The sequence below is a fragment of the Dipodomys merriami genome, unplaced genomic scaffold (assembly GCF_024711535.1).
Source record: "Dipodomys merriami isolate MVZ:Mamm:240054 unplaced genomic scaffold, mDipMer1.0.p SCAF_11, whole genome shotgun sequence".
Lineage (NCBI taxonomy): Eukaryota > Metazoa > Chordata > Mammalia > Rodentia > Heteromyidae > Dipodomys > Dipodomys merriami.
The window spans coordinates 21,441,964-21,457,337 of NW_027202382.1; positions in this window are offsets into that span (position 1 = coordinate 21,441,964).

Below are 15,374 nucleotides of genomic sequence, written 5' to 3' on the forward strand. Positions count from 1 at the left end.
GTTAATTGGAGATTGGGGTCTCACAGACTTTCCTCCTAAGGATGAGTTTGTACTGGGATCCTCATATCTCAGACTCCTGAGAAACTAGGATTATAGGTGTGAGCCACTGATACTCAGCTCCCCACTTACATTTTGCATCTCTCCCAAATCATCAATAATTCTTTTTCATTAATGGTACTTAGTATGATTTCTTCTACTTCTAGTTCTTTACCAAACAGCTCACATCTATATCTTAATTTGTATAAATATTTGAAAAAATGTGTTTATCAGATATGCAAACGTTAATATATGAGGATATGTGAATGTAATTGCAGCAATAAACATTTGCAAAAACTACATTTATATACAACTTCATACATAAATACTTACTTATATGAGCAAGAACATATGGGAACACAAACACATATTCATGGATGTATATTCATAAACACAGAAGTACATCAATGGATATTGCATGCATATATATTTGAATATACCATGAAATGTGGATCCATATAATTACATGTTCTACACAATTACATACAGAGAATATGTAAGTATACATACATAGTTATGTGTAGTCAGAGTCATGTATATGTTTACCTCCATAAATATATGTGCTTAATTATAGTCTAGAACTTAAACAACTAGGCATTATACATGTGTAATACACATACATTTGTATGATTATTTGTGTATATAAATGGTCATTTAGACATGCGCATAGATGTATAGTCATCCACACATAAATATAGATAAATAATATACATGTATTCATATATGCACAGTGCATTCATTCACCCAAATACACTAAATTTGCCTATATATAATTTTTTTAATATACATATATATATAATCACAATGAAATGAAATTCCATGCACAACTTTATAATAGCTGTCTTATTAGAAAACATAATGTGAACATGTTTCCAGGGCTATAAATTTATCTCTTTAATATCATTTAAATTACACTTGCTATTACATTTTATGATTGTCTAATAATTTAAATATTCAAGTTTGTAACTTTTAGCTTGCACTTTTCCTCTAATTTTCATGATATATGATTCCATTAAAAGGCTGGGTCTGGCAGTCACATTACTTGATATGCCAGTGGAGTTGTGGTCTTGTAATAACAATATCCTGAGGATTTAATGAGTAAGATAATAAAGTGTCAAACAGATGTGAATAAATTTAGCTTACTTTATACTATAAGCTATTGCTGTCAGTCTATTATCTTTCTCTCTCTCTCTCTAACATCTATCATCTGTCTTCTATTGAACTACCTTCTTACCTAATCTCCTGAAAACTTAATGCTTTCCCCAGTATATAGTTCTAAAATTATAGTTCACATCCTAATATAAGATTTTGAGAGATCTTCCAGAAATATTGTATTAGTTTAAAGTATGTTAGTCAGTGTATTGGAATAATTACCTATTCAGTCCCCAACATCATTTTTCCTTGTTTCTTTATCATTCTGTTTTTGCCTTAAGTGGAAACAGGCCATGTTTTGTTCTGAAATGATTTAAGAGTAGAGACATTTTAATTTTTCTCAAATGCAAAATTGTTTCAATTGAAATGCCAGGAAGACATCAGGCCAGCCAGGTTTTCTTTTCTTTTTATTAAACAATAAGATCTTATAATTCATTCATTTTTTTGTGTTGTTTACTTTTCCATACATAATTTCATTTTTGTATTATTTTACTTCTTTAGAATAAATTGCCAAACTATTGCATTACTGGGCTTCTGTAAAACAACTTTAGTATTTTTCCCCAAAATCATTCTAACTTTCAACATGTTCAATTTAAAGTCTCAGTGAGGGATGTGTGCAACATGGTTGTTTTCATGCTGATTCTGTTTCTGTTTCTGTTCTCTCCTAAGATGAATGGCAGCAAAGTTCATGGTACATTAGAGTACTCATAGATAATAAATTATAGTCTATGTGAAAAATCTGTATGTTTCCTCTTTGGTCTTCTATAGAAGAAAGAGACAAAAAGCAGTTGTGTTAGCTTTTACATCACTATAACAATAATCCCAGCTTTCCATCTTCAAGACATCCAAATTAATTACCGAATTTTTTAACTAATAACTACAAGAAATATTCCCATTACCCCACTACATATACACATTAAAGTCATAGAAAAATGTTTGAAAATGACAGGTATATTGGTTTTCTTGATTATGGTGATGTATCATTGCTGAATGCATATATATGAACTTATTAAAAGAAACATTTGATGTATGTGATTTTTGTGTACCAGCTATGTCACAGTAACTTGAAAATTGAATGTTCATTTGTTACCTCGAAACTAAGATCACATAGCTAGATTATAAATATCCCTTGAGAAAATAATGCATAAACATAGCTTACTGGATTCAATAGTGAATTTTATAAGTATAAATACTCTTATTATTATTATTAACTTATTTTAACATGCTAAGTATTTTAATTAGAAATTTCCATCTGAAAAATTAAAATCTAATAGCCTTGATATTTCAAAAAGATTCAATGAAATAAACTAAAGTATCTAATAAAGAAAGTATCTAATAAAGAAAACAAAAGCTGTTTCCTTCAAAAATATATTCCATTTCTTCTCAATTTTGAATAAAAACTAAAATCCTTGTGAGCTATTATTGTTTTTCTTTGGGCAAGGTGGAGTGTTGAAAGTATTTGATCGATATTTTATAGACTGCTTCAGTAGATCATTTTCTAAGAAGTATTTTCTACCAGGTAGCAATATCAACTCACACAATTCTAATATTGCCTTTAAGCTCCAATTGCTTAAAAATGAGCTAGTGTTATAATTAATGATTGACTTGGTAAATTTCACTATGTAAATTAGTCTTAAGTATTCTAGTGGCTCATGCCTATAATCCTAGCTATTTGGGAAGCTAAGAACCTGAAGATCTAATTTTTAGGTCAGCTCAGTCAGAAGACTCTGGAAAGGGAAGGGAAGTTGAAGGTAGGATCAAAGAGAAAGGAGTAGACAAATGAGGAGGAGGAGAGAGGAAAATTGCAGTCCAAAATATAATGTATTTCCTACAAAATGAAGAAGAGTAAGGGGCATAGGGGATAAGGGTTGGATGGGTGAGAATGTCAAAAGAGGTGACATTGATCAAGAGATAATGAATTTAAAAAACTGCATTGCTAAATGGCAACTCCTTAGTACAACTACTGAAAGATAAAAATAATAATAAGTAATGAAACAAAATAACCAATAAAAAGTAAGGCGGTGGGTGTGGTGCAAGTGGTAGAGTTCGAACATATCCATCAAGCCAAAGGAAGATGGTACTCTGAGTCCAATCTGATTTGACCAAAAGATGACAAGGAATTCTGTTACATTTGGGCAGTTTGGAGAACTGGATTCAAGATCTAAGCATGTGCTCTGACACCAGAGCTACCACATCACTAAGTCTCTTCTTTTGTTTTTAAGGTTTTATAATTATCTTTAAGTAGTTGTAGAAAGAGATGTCCATTCAACATGCCAATGTATAAGTGCAATCATCTTGATCAATTTTGCCCATTCCAGCCTCTTTCTTTTCACCTCTAGTTATTTTTGAGGTAGGGTCTCGAACTATACACCTGGGCCACTGTGAACTGCAAACAATCATGCTTTCCCCATAGCTCGGATAATCCGTATATCCCACTGTGCCCAACCATTGGCTGAGAGGGAATCCCCTGAGCATTTTAGTGCCTGGTCTGCCCTCACACTTCCATCACCCAGTTTCTGCCTGCCATATAACTAGGATCAATAGGTTTGAGCTTCAGTGTATGGCTAAAATTCTACTATGTTTCTTAACATTTTTTGTTCTTTACACAGCATCTAGAGCTGTTTTATGTAATTCTCAGCTTTCTATTAAATGTTAATCTGGATCAATTTTACATCAGTCCTGTTATGTATATACTATTTCTAATGATTTCCATTTGACATGTAAACATGAGAATCTTAAATTATTGATATAAAGCACAGGGTTCCAGAGCAAGTAAGAAGAAGAACTCAAATGTATGTCTGTCAAATATATTACTGGTACTGGTGGTTCAAGCCTGTACTTCTAGCTACTAGAAGGCTGAGATAGAGGATCCCCATTCAAAGCCAGCTGGGGCAGGAAAGTCCTTGAGACTCTTATCTCCAATTAACCAACAGAAAACCAGAAGTGGCACTTTGGCTCAAAGTGGTAGACCACTAGCCTTGAGCAAAAGAGCTCAGGGACAACACTCAGGCCCCAGCAATCAAACAACAAAAATCCTATATAAGCAAACATGTTTCCTTTTCATAAACATACAAGGTCCTTCATGATCTACAACTGTGCCCCTCTACATTCTTCTCAAACAACTCAGAACAGTTTATTTATTGTATTGACTTTTTTTTTTTGTTTTTGGTGCCAAACCTGGGGCTTGAACTCAGGGCTTAGATGCTGCCTCTGAGCTTTTTTGCCCCAGGATAGCTCTCTACAACGTGTAGCCACAGATCCACTTCTGGCTTTATTCATGGTAGTTAATTGAAGATAAGAGTATTAAGGACTTTTCATCCAGGCTTGTCTTTGAACCACAATCCACAAATCTCAGCCTCCTGAGCAGCTAGGATTACAAGTGCCAGTCACTGGTGCAGGGCTGACTACATACTTATTTGAATTTGAATTTTATTTTGTTGTAAAGGTGATATACAGAGGGGTCACAGATACATAAGTAAGGTAATGAGTACATTCATTGTTGAACATGGTTAACCCCTCTCTTGTTTTTCTCCTCCTTTCCAATCCTCCCCCCACCAAACTGTAAAGTTTATTTCCAACATAGTATGTCCTATGAATATTGTTGTTGTATTGGTTCTGCCTTTGTCCTTTGTTTCACCATTTTGTTATTTCCCTTCTCTTCCCCAAATCAGATAAAGGTATATACAAGACACAGGGTACCAAAATAATAAAAAAAAAAAAAAGTGATAACAAGTGATAAACCAAAAGGGCGGGGCAGGACACCAAAAGAAAAAAAGAAAGTAATTCACACAGTACTTTAGGGGATAATCTTCTTATTCGTGCCAAAAAATAAGTTTTTCTTAGTAACTTTGCCATAGTTTGGATCTGGGATTTCCTTTCAGACCTGTCTTTTATTTATTTCATCTCATTTTCTTTTTGTTTTTCTTCAATGTTTTCATTTATCATTAAGTAGTTGTACAAAGCAATTTCAATTCCACATGTCACGTTTTGAGTACAATACATCTTCATCAATGTCACCCCTTTCATAATTCTTCTCCATCTCTACCAACCCGAACCATTCTCTCCATTTCTAGTACTATTCTTATATGTACACACATTTTCCCTTGTCTACTCCTATTCCACTTGACTCAACTCCCCCCCACAAGTTCCTGCTTCCTGGTATTCAGGTTCTTATATTTTATAGGATGCTATTAGTTGGAAGCATTGGTGGAGCCTAGTATTTAGGTCATTGGGGTGTGCCCTTAAAAAGGCCTGAGAGGCTGGGAGCTGATGGCTTATGCCCCCTCACTCTGTCTCTGTCTCTGTCTCTGTCTCTGTCTCTGTCTCTGTCGCTCTCTCTCTCTCTCTCTCTCTCTCTGTCTTACACACACACACACACACACACACAAACACACACACATAATAGGAGACTGAGATATAACTGCTTTCTCACTTTCTTCACTTACCTGATTTTGATAAGAGCAGTTTGCTTCATCATGCATTCTGGTGATGAGAGGTTGCTTTGCCACAGGTCCAACACGATGGGGCCAATCAATCATGGATGACTTTCTAAAGCCATGAGCTAAAATAAACCTTATTTTCTCATGAGAGAATGATCTCCTATATTTTGTTATAGTGAAGGAAAGTTAGGTTCTGAGACCCTTATTCGTGTCACACAGAGGAAAACCTGAGCATCTCAGACTACTGGATAGCTTCTTTAACAATCATATCCTTAAAAAGCAATGTCATGGTGCAGTTTACACAGTAGACAAACTTGGTTCAATATTTTAAAGTCTAGAGTGTTTAATAAAAAAACTGAAGTTGAACTTAGGCTTCTTGTTGATCTTGTTTTTGTGTTGGATTGTGGAAATTGGTTTATCAATAGAACCCTGTAGTCAAGTACTGAATTGTACTTTCAAATTTAAGAGGATGGAAAATCTCTCCCACCTCTTTATAAATAACATTTCTTTTATTACATTGGTGGTTTGAAATCTTACAAATGATCAGCAATAGTGCTGAATTTTGTTGCAGAGTAAAGTTCACAATCTTTGAAAATGAATAGTTGAATCTTTTCATTCATAAATGAACCCTGAGCAAGTTCACCTTCTCCTTCATTCTTTCTCATCCTGGTATCTTGGTCCCTCCCTCTCTGTTTTTGCCTCCACATCATAAGTTGAGTATTCTCCTCTACCAGCAGGTTTCTCCACTCTGGGACAACTTCCACAATCCCAAATGCAATATGAGTATGGAACCATGGACTGAAACTTCAGAATCTATAAGCTGAGGTAAAGCTTTCCTTCTTCTGAGTTGATTTTCTGAAGCATTTAGTCACCCTATCATAACGCTAACACCATGAATGATGAATGTATTTGGCAGATGTGATTCATCCCTGACAAAATTCTTTGTAGAACAGATTTTCCTTACTATTAGAATTTCAAGTCTGTGAGATCTGAAACACATAACCATCAGTTCATAATCTAAAAGGCTGGGATTCCATTACATGAATATGAAGGATTTGACCTTATTTCTTTAGGAAGACTGACATTTCAAATCTTTGCTCAGATCCCACATCCTCAGCTTGGTGGCTTAGAGTTTTCTCTGTAGAGTCATAGTTCCCATTTCAGTGAACAGCTAGACAGAATTCTTGCATTGTTGCTGAGATCCTTCTCTGGACGTTTTCTTTTCTGCAGTTTGTTGTTGTGCTTTCTGCCAGCTCTGCCTCTGGATTTTCAAGCCATTGAAATCATAGTTCTTCTGGTCTTTAATGACCAGGAAGGTCTTCATGGTTCTGAGGCTGATTGTATTGGACATCTATTCATTGTGTCTTTTTCATTCCAACAACCCACTCCAGCTTCTGTTTGCTTTTCTTTATGCTTCAGTCTTTCCAGTAGGTTGAGATTTTATAATTACCCATGAGAGGCTGATAAAATCATTTAGCATATTTTATATTAAAGCCTGCTTATTATTCTATTGTACATGAGAACAAATCTACTTTTGGTACACTTCAGCTGAGAAATTAAAAAAGGTTAAAACTGAGATTGACAAGGTTAAAATTACTTTGATGCTATTAATGCTTATCTATTTAAATAATTTGAAAAGAGTATGCATAGGGTAGTTTCTTCAGATATAAAAATGAATCTGGCACTTGGTAGGTGTCTTAACATAACATATAAAATATTAAGTTAACTGATGTCCTGAGTCTGTACAATAAAATAAAATAAAATTTATTCAAGTGGTTATTGCCTTCATCTTCACTGTTTTTATGATTCTTAATGATTTTAATAAAAAGGGAATGGGCAGTAGGAAAGTGGCCATTTTTTTCAGAATATGGCCTTAGTAGAATAAAACTGCTATTTTTAGTGTACTAAGAATCAAGCTCAAAGATTTTTCTTCTTGACTTATTAAGTTTTGTCTTACCACAAAATAAAAATTATTTTAACTCTACGCATATTTCATTATAGTTATACTTACATTTTAAGTAGCATTCAGATTCTGTTGAATCTTTTAACTTATTTTGTGACTGCATGTAGTGAACAATTAATATTTGGGTAGTTTCCATTGCAAGCACATTATATAGGATATTAGTGTAAACCCATACCATGTTTATCCCTATCTAAATAATAATAATAATAGTAGTAGTAGTTTTTTGGTTATTTCAACAGAAATAATTGAAGTATAACTATAAAATCTGAATAGCCCATCAAATATTTTCAGGCTACCTGGAAAGTTTTCCAGTGTCACAGTATTTCTATAAATTCCTTTGTCTAAGAAACAAAAAGTCAAAATCATTGGAGTGAGAGAGATAGATTAATTGAGAACATAGTTTGCATAGTTTTTTCATTAGCCAGATTTCAGTGATCTTGAAATTATAATCTCTCTGAAGGGAATAGCTCTAATGCTCAGGCTGGGCTGGCCCTAATTCTACCATATTTGAAATCAAAACAACTATGTACACTCTTCTAAGGTTTGCACAGGCATAGTTAACTGAGCATAAGAGTAGTTGACAGATATGCCCTAATGTGTAAATGCCATACATACATCATGAAGATCACCTTCATTTTACTGATTTCTTTAGAAAATAAACTTCTATAAATGTTTATATTTGCTTCCAGAGTTTTTGCTGCTTTACATAAAATGGAGGGGGAAGGGAGCAATTACAGTCATAGAAGGTAACTGAAATTTAAAACAAGTGTATTATGAAAATATGAAAGCTTCCCAAGTGATTTTAGGTGCTTATTAAATATGTTGGTGATGACTTTCTACATTGCCTTATATCATCAAATAAAAGATTATAGTGAAATTTTATGGGATGAAGGAAAATAACTAGGAAGAATGTCACACTAGATTCCCACAGAAGCATTCTTTCATTTTGACGAATCTTAAAATGAATCAGGAGTATATAGGAAAATACATATTCTACTTGAATCAGTACATAGTAAAATTAGAAATATAATGTATATAATATTTTATATATAATTATTAGTAATGAAAAATCAAAACAGCCTGGAAATTAAAGCAATATTTTTTTTGTGTCAGTCATTGGGTCAGACTCAGGTCCTAGGCACTGTCTCTCAACATTTTAGCTCAAGGCTAGGACTCTGCTACTTGAGTCACAGCTCCACTTCTGTCTGACTTTTCTGAAATTCACTGAAAGCAAAAGTCTTGGACTTTCCCACCTGGGCTGGCTTTGAACTGTGATCCTCAGATCCGTCTCCTGAGTAGGTAGAATTCCAGGCATGAGCCACTGGCACCCGGCTGAGGCAATATTTCTTGGTTTGGGGTTTTCCCCCCTTTTGAGGCATTATTTTTGAAGGTTACTCTTTGTTGTTACAAATAATGTTTTTAGTCCACATATAATAAAATAAATCTGTTATAGTAAAACGAATGCTTTCTGAGACTTCTAAGATTATTGTAAATAAATTGTTATCACTTGCATTATCATAGCTATCATTGTTATTGTCACATTTTCAGTGTTTTGGCTCAGTGCTGTTTCCCTCAGAGTCATGCTTCCCTTCCACCCTACGGGAAATCCCTAGATCTAAGCTCAGAAGTGGGGTTTTAGGTAGAGCGGTGGGCCAAAGCACATAGAAAAATAGAGGCACAATCATAACAAACCAGGAGCATTCCCCTCTCCAAACTTGGGCATAATACACAGACATGTGTCACTTTCCTTAGGCCTCTTTCCTAACCCTGCCTTCTTCTCACTTCTGCATGTAACCATTGTCTACACCGCCACCACTGTAGGCTAAACTGAGCTTTAAAAAAAAAAATCACCTAAACAGAGTCATAATGCATGCTCTGTAAGAGGTTTTCTTGACTTAACACTATGTTTAAAATTGTATTACAAATTGGTTTATTTTTTGCTTTGACCCACAGCCTTACTGAATGATTTTTTATTTGCTATGGATGAAAAATTGGTTTGCTATCAGCTTTTGTCTATTAGATAGGGTCTGTTTACAATGTTTTCAATCTTGTCTTTTGCTAAACATTTGAGCACTTTTGTTATTGTGGAGTATATTACTAACAGTGGTTTTTTTTATTATTTTTTTATTTTTTATTGTGAAAATACTGTAGAGAGGGGTTACAATTACATGGGCAAGATGAGTACATTTCTTATCAAGCATTGCAGCCTCCTCCTTTGTTTCCCCTTCCCATCCCTTCCCAGCCTCTTCCCGCCCCCCAACCGAATACTCCCCCCCCCACCACCAAAGTTGTAAAGTTCGTTTTCAACATGACAACTTGTACTTATTGTTGCAGTGGGTACACCTGTATCCTTATTTAAACGACTTGTTTTTCCCCTTCCCCTCCACAAATTATACCAACATCAAATACAGTGAAAACAGGGATTATACTGTGGGGGAGGGACATACAAAGCAACAAAGAAATAATCTTATAAATGTGTTAGAAACAAATGCATGAAAGAAAAAAACATTTAAATACATATCTTAGGGTTCATTATCCTAACATCACCTTATCTGACCTTTTCTGCTTGACTCAGACATATACTAGATATTGCAAATAAGGAAAACCATGGGACTATGTTTCTTTGGGCTTGGCTTACTTCACTTAATATAATTTTTTCCAAGCCTTTCCATTTCCTAACAAATGGGGCAATGTCATTCTTTCTGATGGAGGCATAGAATTCCATTGCGTATATATACCACATTTTCTTGATCCATTCATCTACTAAGGGGTATCTGGGTTGGTTCCATATCTTAGCTATAGTAAATAATGCTGCAATAAACATAGTTGTGCTGGAGCTTTAGTGTGGTCTTGTCTGTAAACATTTGGGTAAATGCCCAAAAGTGGGATTGCTGGGTCATAGGGGAGCTCTATGTGGAGTCTTTTGAGGAACCTCGATCTTCACTAGCCACACAACGGACAAGGGTCTCATATCTAAAATATACTTGGAACTCAAAAAATTAAATCCCCTAACAACAAATCCTCAAAGAAACACCTGCCCAATAAATAAGTGGGCTAAAGACTTAAAGAGAAACTTCTCTGAAGAGGAAAGAAGGATGGCCAATAGACACATGAAGAAATGCTCAACCTCCCTAGCCATCAAAGAAATGCAAATCAAAACAACATTAAGATACCACTTCACCCCAGTTAGAATGGCTATAATCAAGAACTCTAATAACAACAGATGCTGGAGGGGATGTGGACAGAAGGGATCCTTACTTCATTGTTGGTGGGAGTGTAAACTTGTTCAACAGTGTTTTTTTTTTAATGAGAGAAATTATTTCTAACATTCTTCTCTTTTGCAATTACATATTGAAATGCAGATAGATTATATTTCCAGAACAGGTTAAGTCTACAACATCTCTGAAGGGTGGCTTCCAAAAATGGTCAGAATTACCAATTTCTGTTATGCAGATGATGAAATGTATTTGCAGTGGTTTATAAGAACAGGTGTTCGGTTTTTATTCATAGTTGTGTGGTTTGGTTGGCAATGCTGTGCTTCCTTGGGAGCTTTTGCTTGCCTTATGTGCTTCGTTCTCCTTTGACTGGGATATGAATCAAATCATCATTAGAAGAGTAAGTAAAAGGCTTGCAATGCTCCTAAGGTTTCTATCCAGGGCTGGCACATTGCCACATCTGCCCATATTCTGTTGGCAAAAGCAAGCACTCTGAGCAAGCCAAAAATCAATTGCCTTTAGCACTCACTGTTCTACCTACAATAATAGAAAATATGATCATGAATCATGGCAAAGAATAGGCATGTGTCCTTCTAATATAGAGAGGACAGAAAATCATGGAACACTTTTTCATCTTAATCAGGTAGAACATGCTTTAAGATCTCTAAATGAAATCTGTACTTTAAAGGGATGAGCTGTAATCAAGAGATGGGCAGCAGATAAATGAAGAGAAGAAGCAAGGCGAATGCAGGAAATAAATCAGTATATAAGACATTAAATTAAGAAATGTGAAGGAGTAGGTTGGGAGAGATGAATGAAAATGTTGAAAGGTATGACAATGATCAGGACATATTGTATTCATAAACTACTTTGCAAAACAGCAACTTCTTTGTACAACTTAAAGATTAAATACATTCTTGTATATACATACATATATGTACATATATGTATGCATATGCATACACATATGCATATATTTATACATATGTATACACATATATATGTACACACACACACACACACATATATATATATATATATATATATATATATATGATCACAATGTGGATTTCAGTTGAATTTTCCTCAAGGAATGGATGTGGTTGTTTCAAAACGCTTATTTGACATTTGGATATCTTTCTATGTGAAGTTACCATTAATTTTTTTTCTGATATAAAATGATTAAGATTATATTGTCTATTATTTCTTCACTAAGTTATACAAATTATATTTTCTGGTAATGAGTCCTTCATCAATTACAAAATCCAGTCATTTTCTTCCATTTTATAGTCTACATCTGTATTCTGTCAATAGAATTTTTTATGCTCTTAACTATAATTTGGAACATATTTCCTCCTTTTGTTTGCTTTTAAACTACATTTAGCTTATTGAAAAAATGTTTTATTTTCTTTCACAAATATATATTTGTTGTTATAATGTTCACATGTAGATCTGAAATCCATTTGAAATTGATTTTTGTGTATGCTGTTAGAGACTCAGATACATTACAAGAAGAAATCAAATTGTACCGCCACCATTTATTCATAACATAAGCTGTTTTATTTTCCAATGAATTATATTGATAATTATGTCAAATATGAAAGATTCATAGATTAGTAAAAATAATTTTGTTCTTCATTGTTGCTCCATTTGTCTACACCTGCTCAAATAACACAGTCATAATTTTAATTGCTTGATAATATATCTTGATATCTGTACTACAAATACTACTGCTATATAATCTTCATAATATTTCATCTTCAGATAGAAAATTTAAAATCAAGCCCGGCACTGGTGGCTCACACCTGTAATCCTTACTACTCAGGAGGCTGAGATCTGAGGATTGTGGTTCCAAGCCAGCCTGGGCAGGAGAAGCCCATGAGAATCTTATCTCCAATAAACCACTGAGAAAACCGGAAGTGGCTCTGTGGTCAAATGGGAGAGCTTCACTCGCCTTAAGCTGAAGAGATGAGGGACAGTGTCCAGGCCCAGAGTTCAAGCCCCACAAAAAAAAATAAAATAAAATCAGCTTTCCAATGAACAATTTACTGGGGGTTTCTGATTCTAATGTAACTACAGCTCATATTGGAGGAAATTGTTCTCTTTGTGACATTGTTTTTCCATGAAGAACACTAGAATAATGAAGAATCTGTAAAATATTAAAATTTATTAAAATTATATTCATGACATTAAATTTAAAGTCTGAACCAAATGTTTCTCTATTTCTGAAATTTTCAATATTTTCAGTATTTTCCTAATAATATTTGAAGTGTCTTCTTTTTTCTTTTCACCAAGCATCCTAAAGCTTTTAAATTGCTTGATTGCATTATATCAATTTCTGTAAATGCAATGTAATATATCTATGGTGTACGTAAGAAAAATCAGCTAACTATGGAAAACAGATAAAATATGTAAGAAAAAAGCATATTCTTAAGTTTTCTTTGACAAATGACTAAGCTAGATTTTAAATTTTTAACTTTTTAAAACTATATTTTTATGATCCTTAAATAGTTGTACAAGTAGGTTACCATTGAACATATCAGTATACAAGTACAATGCTTCTTGATCTGTGTCCCTTCTCACCATTCTGTCCCATCTTACCCAATATATCTCCTCTCCACAAATTTCCTACTTTTACAGAATATCATTGAATATCATGACCGCACTCTCCCCTTTCCTCTCTTCATTCCTCTATCCCTTTGACCCACGACTACAATCTTTCAAGTGCTAGTTTCCTGGTATTCATTCTGTTGGACTGCAAATACAATGTGTATAGTTACATCCAACCTCATGTTTATTTATATATTTATAAATTAGTTCTAGCTTCAACTTATGAGAGGAAAATATGAGTCTTTTGTCTCTTTGCAAGTGATGTAATATCATTCTTTCTAATCAATAAGTAAAATTTCATTGTGTGTGTTTACATCACATTTTCTGGATGCAGTCATCCATTGAGGGTCATGTGGGCTATTTCCATACCTTGGCTATAGTGAATAGGCAGCAATGAACATAGTTCTGTTAGTAGCTTTACTTAATCCTGATTTGTAATGTTTTGGATAAATGCCCAAAATGTTATTGCTGGATCTATGTTTAGTTTTAACAAGTTTACATTTCCAAATAGTGTATTATGGTTCCTTTTCCCCTACATCCACACCCCACACCAGCATCTGTTTGTATTTTTGATGAAGGTCATTCTAACTGGGGTCCATGTTGGTTTGATCTGCATTTTCTTTATGGCCAGAAATTTTGAGCATATCTTGATATATCTATTGGTGTTTATTTGGCCTTTGTCTGATGTATAGCTGGCAAAGATATTCTCCCATTCTTATTCTGTCCTTTTAGCTTTCTATCTCTATCCTTTGCCATGCAAAAGCTTCTAAATTTTATGCCATCCCATTTGTTACTTCTCTTTTTGATTTGCTGATGGGAAATTAATTCAGCTATTTCCTTCCTGTGCTGAGATGTTCTAATGTTTCTCCTACTTCTTCCTGTGTTAGTTTCAAGGTTTCACTTCTTATATTGAGCTTTTTGAGTTATTTTGAAGTAATGTTTTTGCAGGGTGACAGATAGGGATCCAGTTTTAGTTTGCTTGCATGAAAAATTCCAAATGCTTCTTTCTTTTAAACTCAAATAAATACAAAATTATCTTTCTGCTTTAATGGTATTACTCCTTGGATTCCTGGATATATGTGTACTTTTCTAGAGATTTATTCTACTGAAATTTTCTACTTGATAATTAATTGTTAAAATTATTATTTCACATGAATATGTACATTCATATAGATATATATGCACATAGAAGTTTTACGTGTTTTACTTCAGTGATTTAGCATCATATGAACATATATCAATGAGGTAAACACACATACATACGTGTGGTATTTCAATAAAATGTTAAAAAATCGTCTCTATTATCTACTATGTATGGCTCATAGGACTCAATGATCTTTTGTTATTTTTTATGGTAATGCTGATTACACAAGTGAATTATTTTGCTATGGATATCTTGAAAATACCACACACTTGATGACACAAGGAATAGAAATTTACTTTCTCACAATTATGTTGCCAGGCCAAGAGCAAACATTAGAAGGTTAATTTTCCTATGAGAACATTCTACTTGGCTTGGAGGTGGTAATCTTTTATTTTAAGACCAGTCCAATGACCTCATTTTAACTTTATTACTGCTCCCCTAGACCTTGTCTCTAAACCCAGTTACATCCTATGGGACCATAGATTAAGACCTTTAGTTACTAATCTACGGTACTTAAGTAACTTACTCAGAGTGACTTGGATCAATTTGGATTTGAATCCCACTTTAAGTGATGTGTAAGAAAATTCAAAAATAGAGCCTGTTAAAAAAAACTTATCCGTCGTGATCATTGTATTTGATTTTGGTACCCTGGGTGTTGTATATACGTTTATCTGAATTAGGAATGGGAAGGGGAACAGCAAAATGCTAAGACAAAGGACAAAGGGGAACCAATGAAACAGCGACACAAGACGCTATGGTGGAAATGATCTGCGCAACTAAGTGAGGAAGTTAGGAGGAGGGAAACTGGGAGAAAA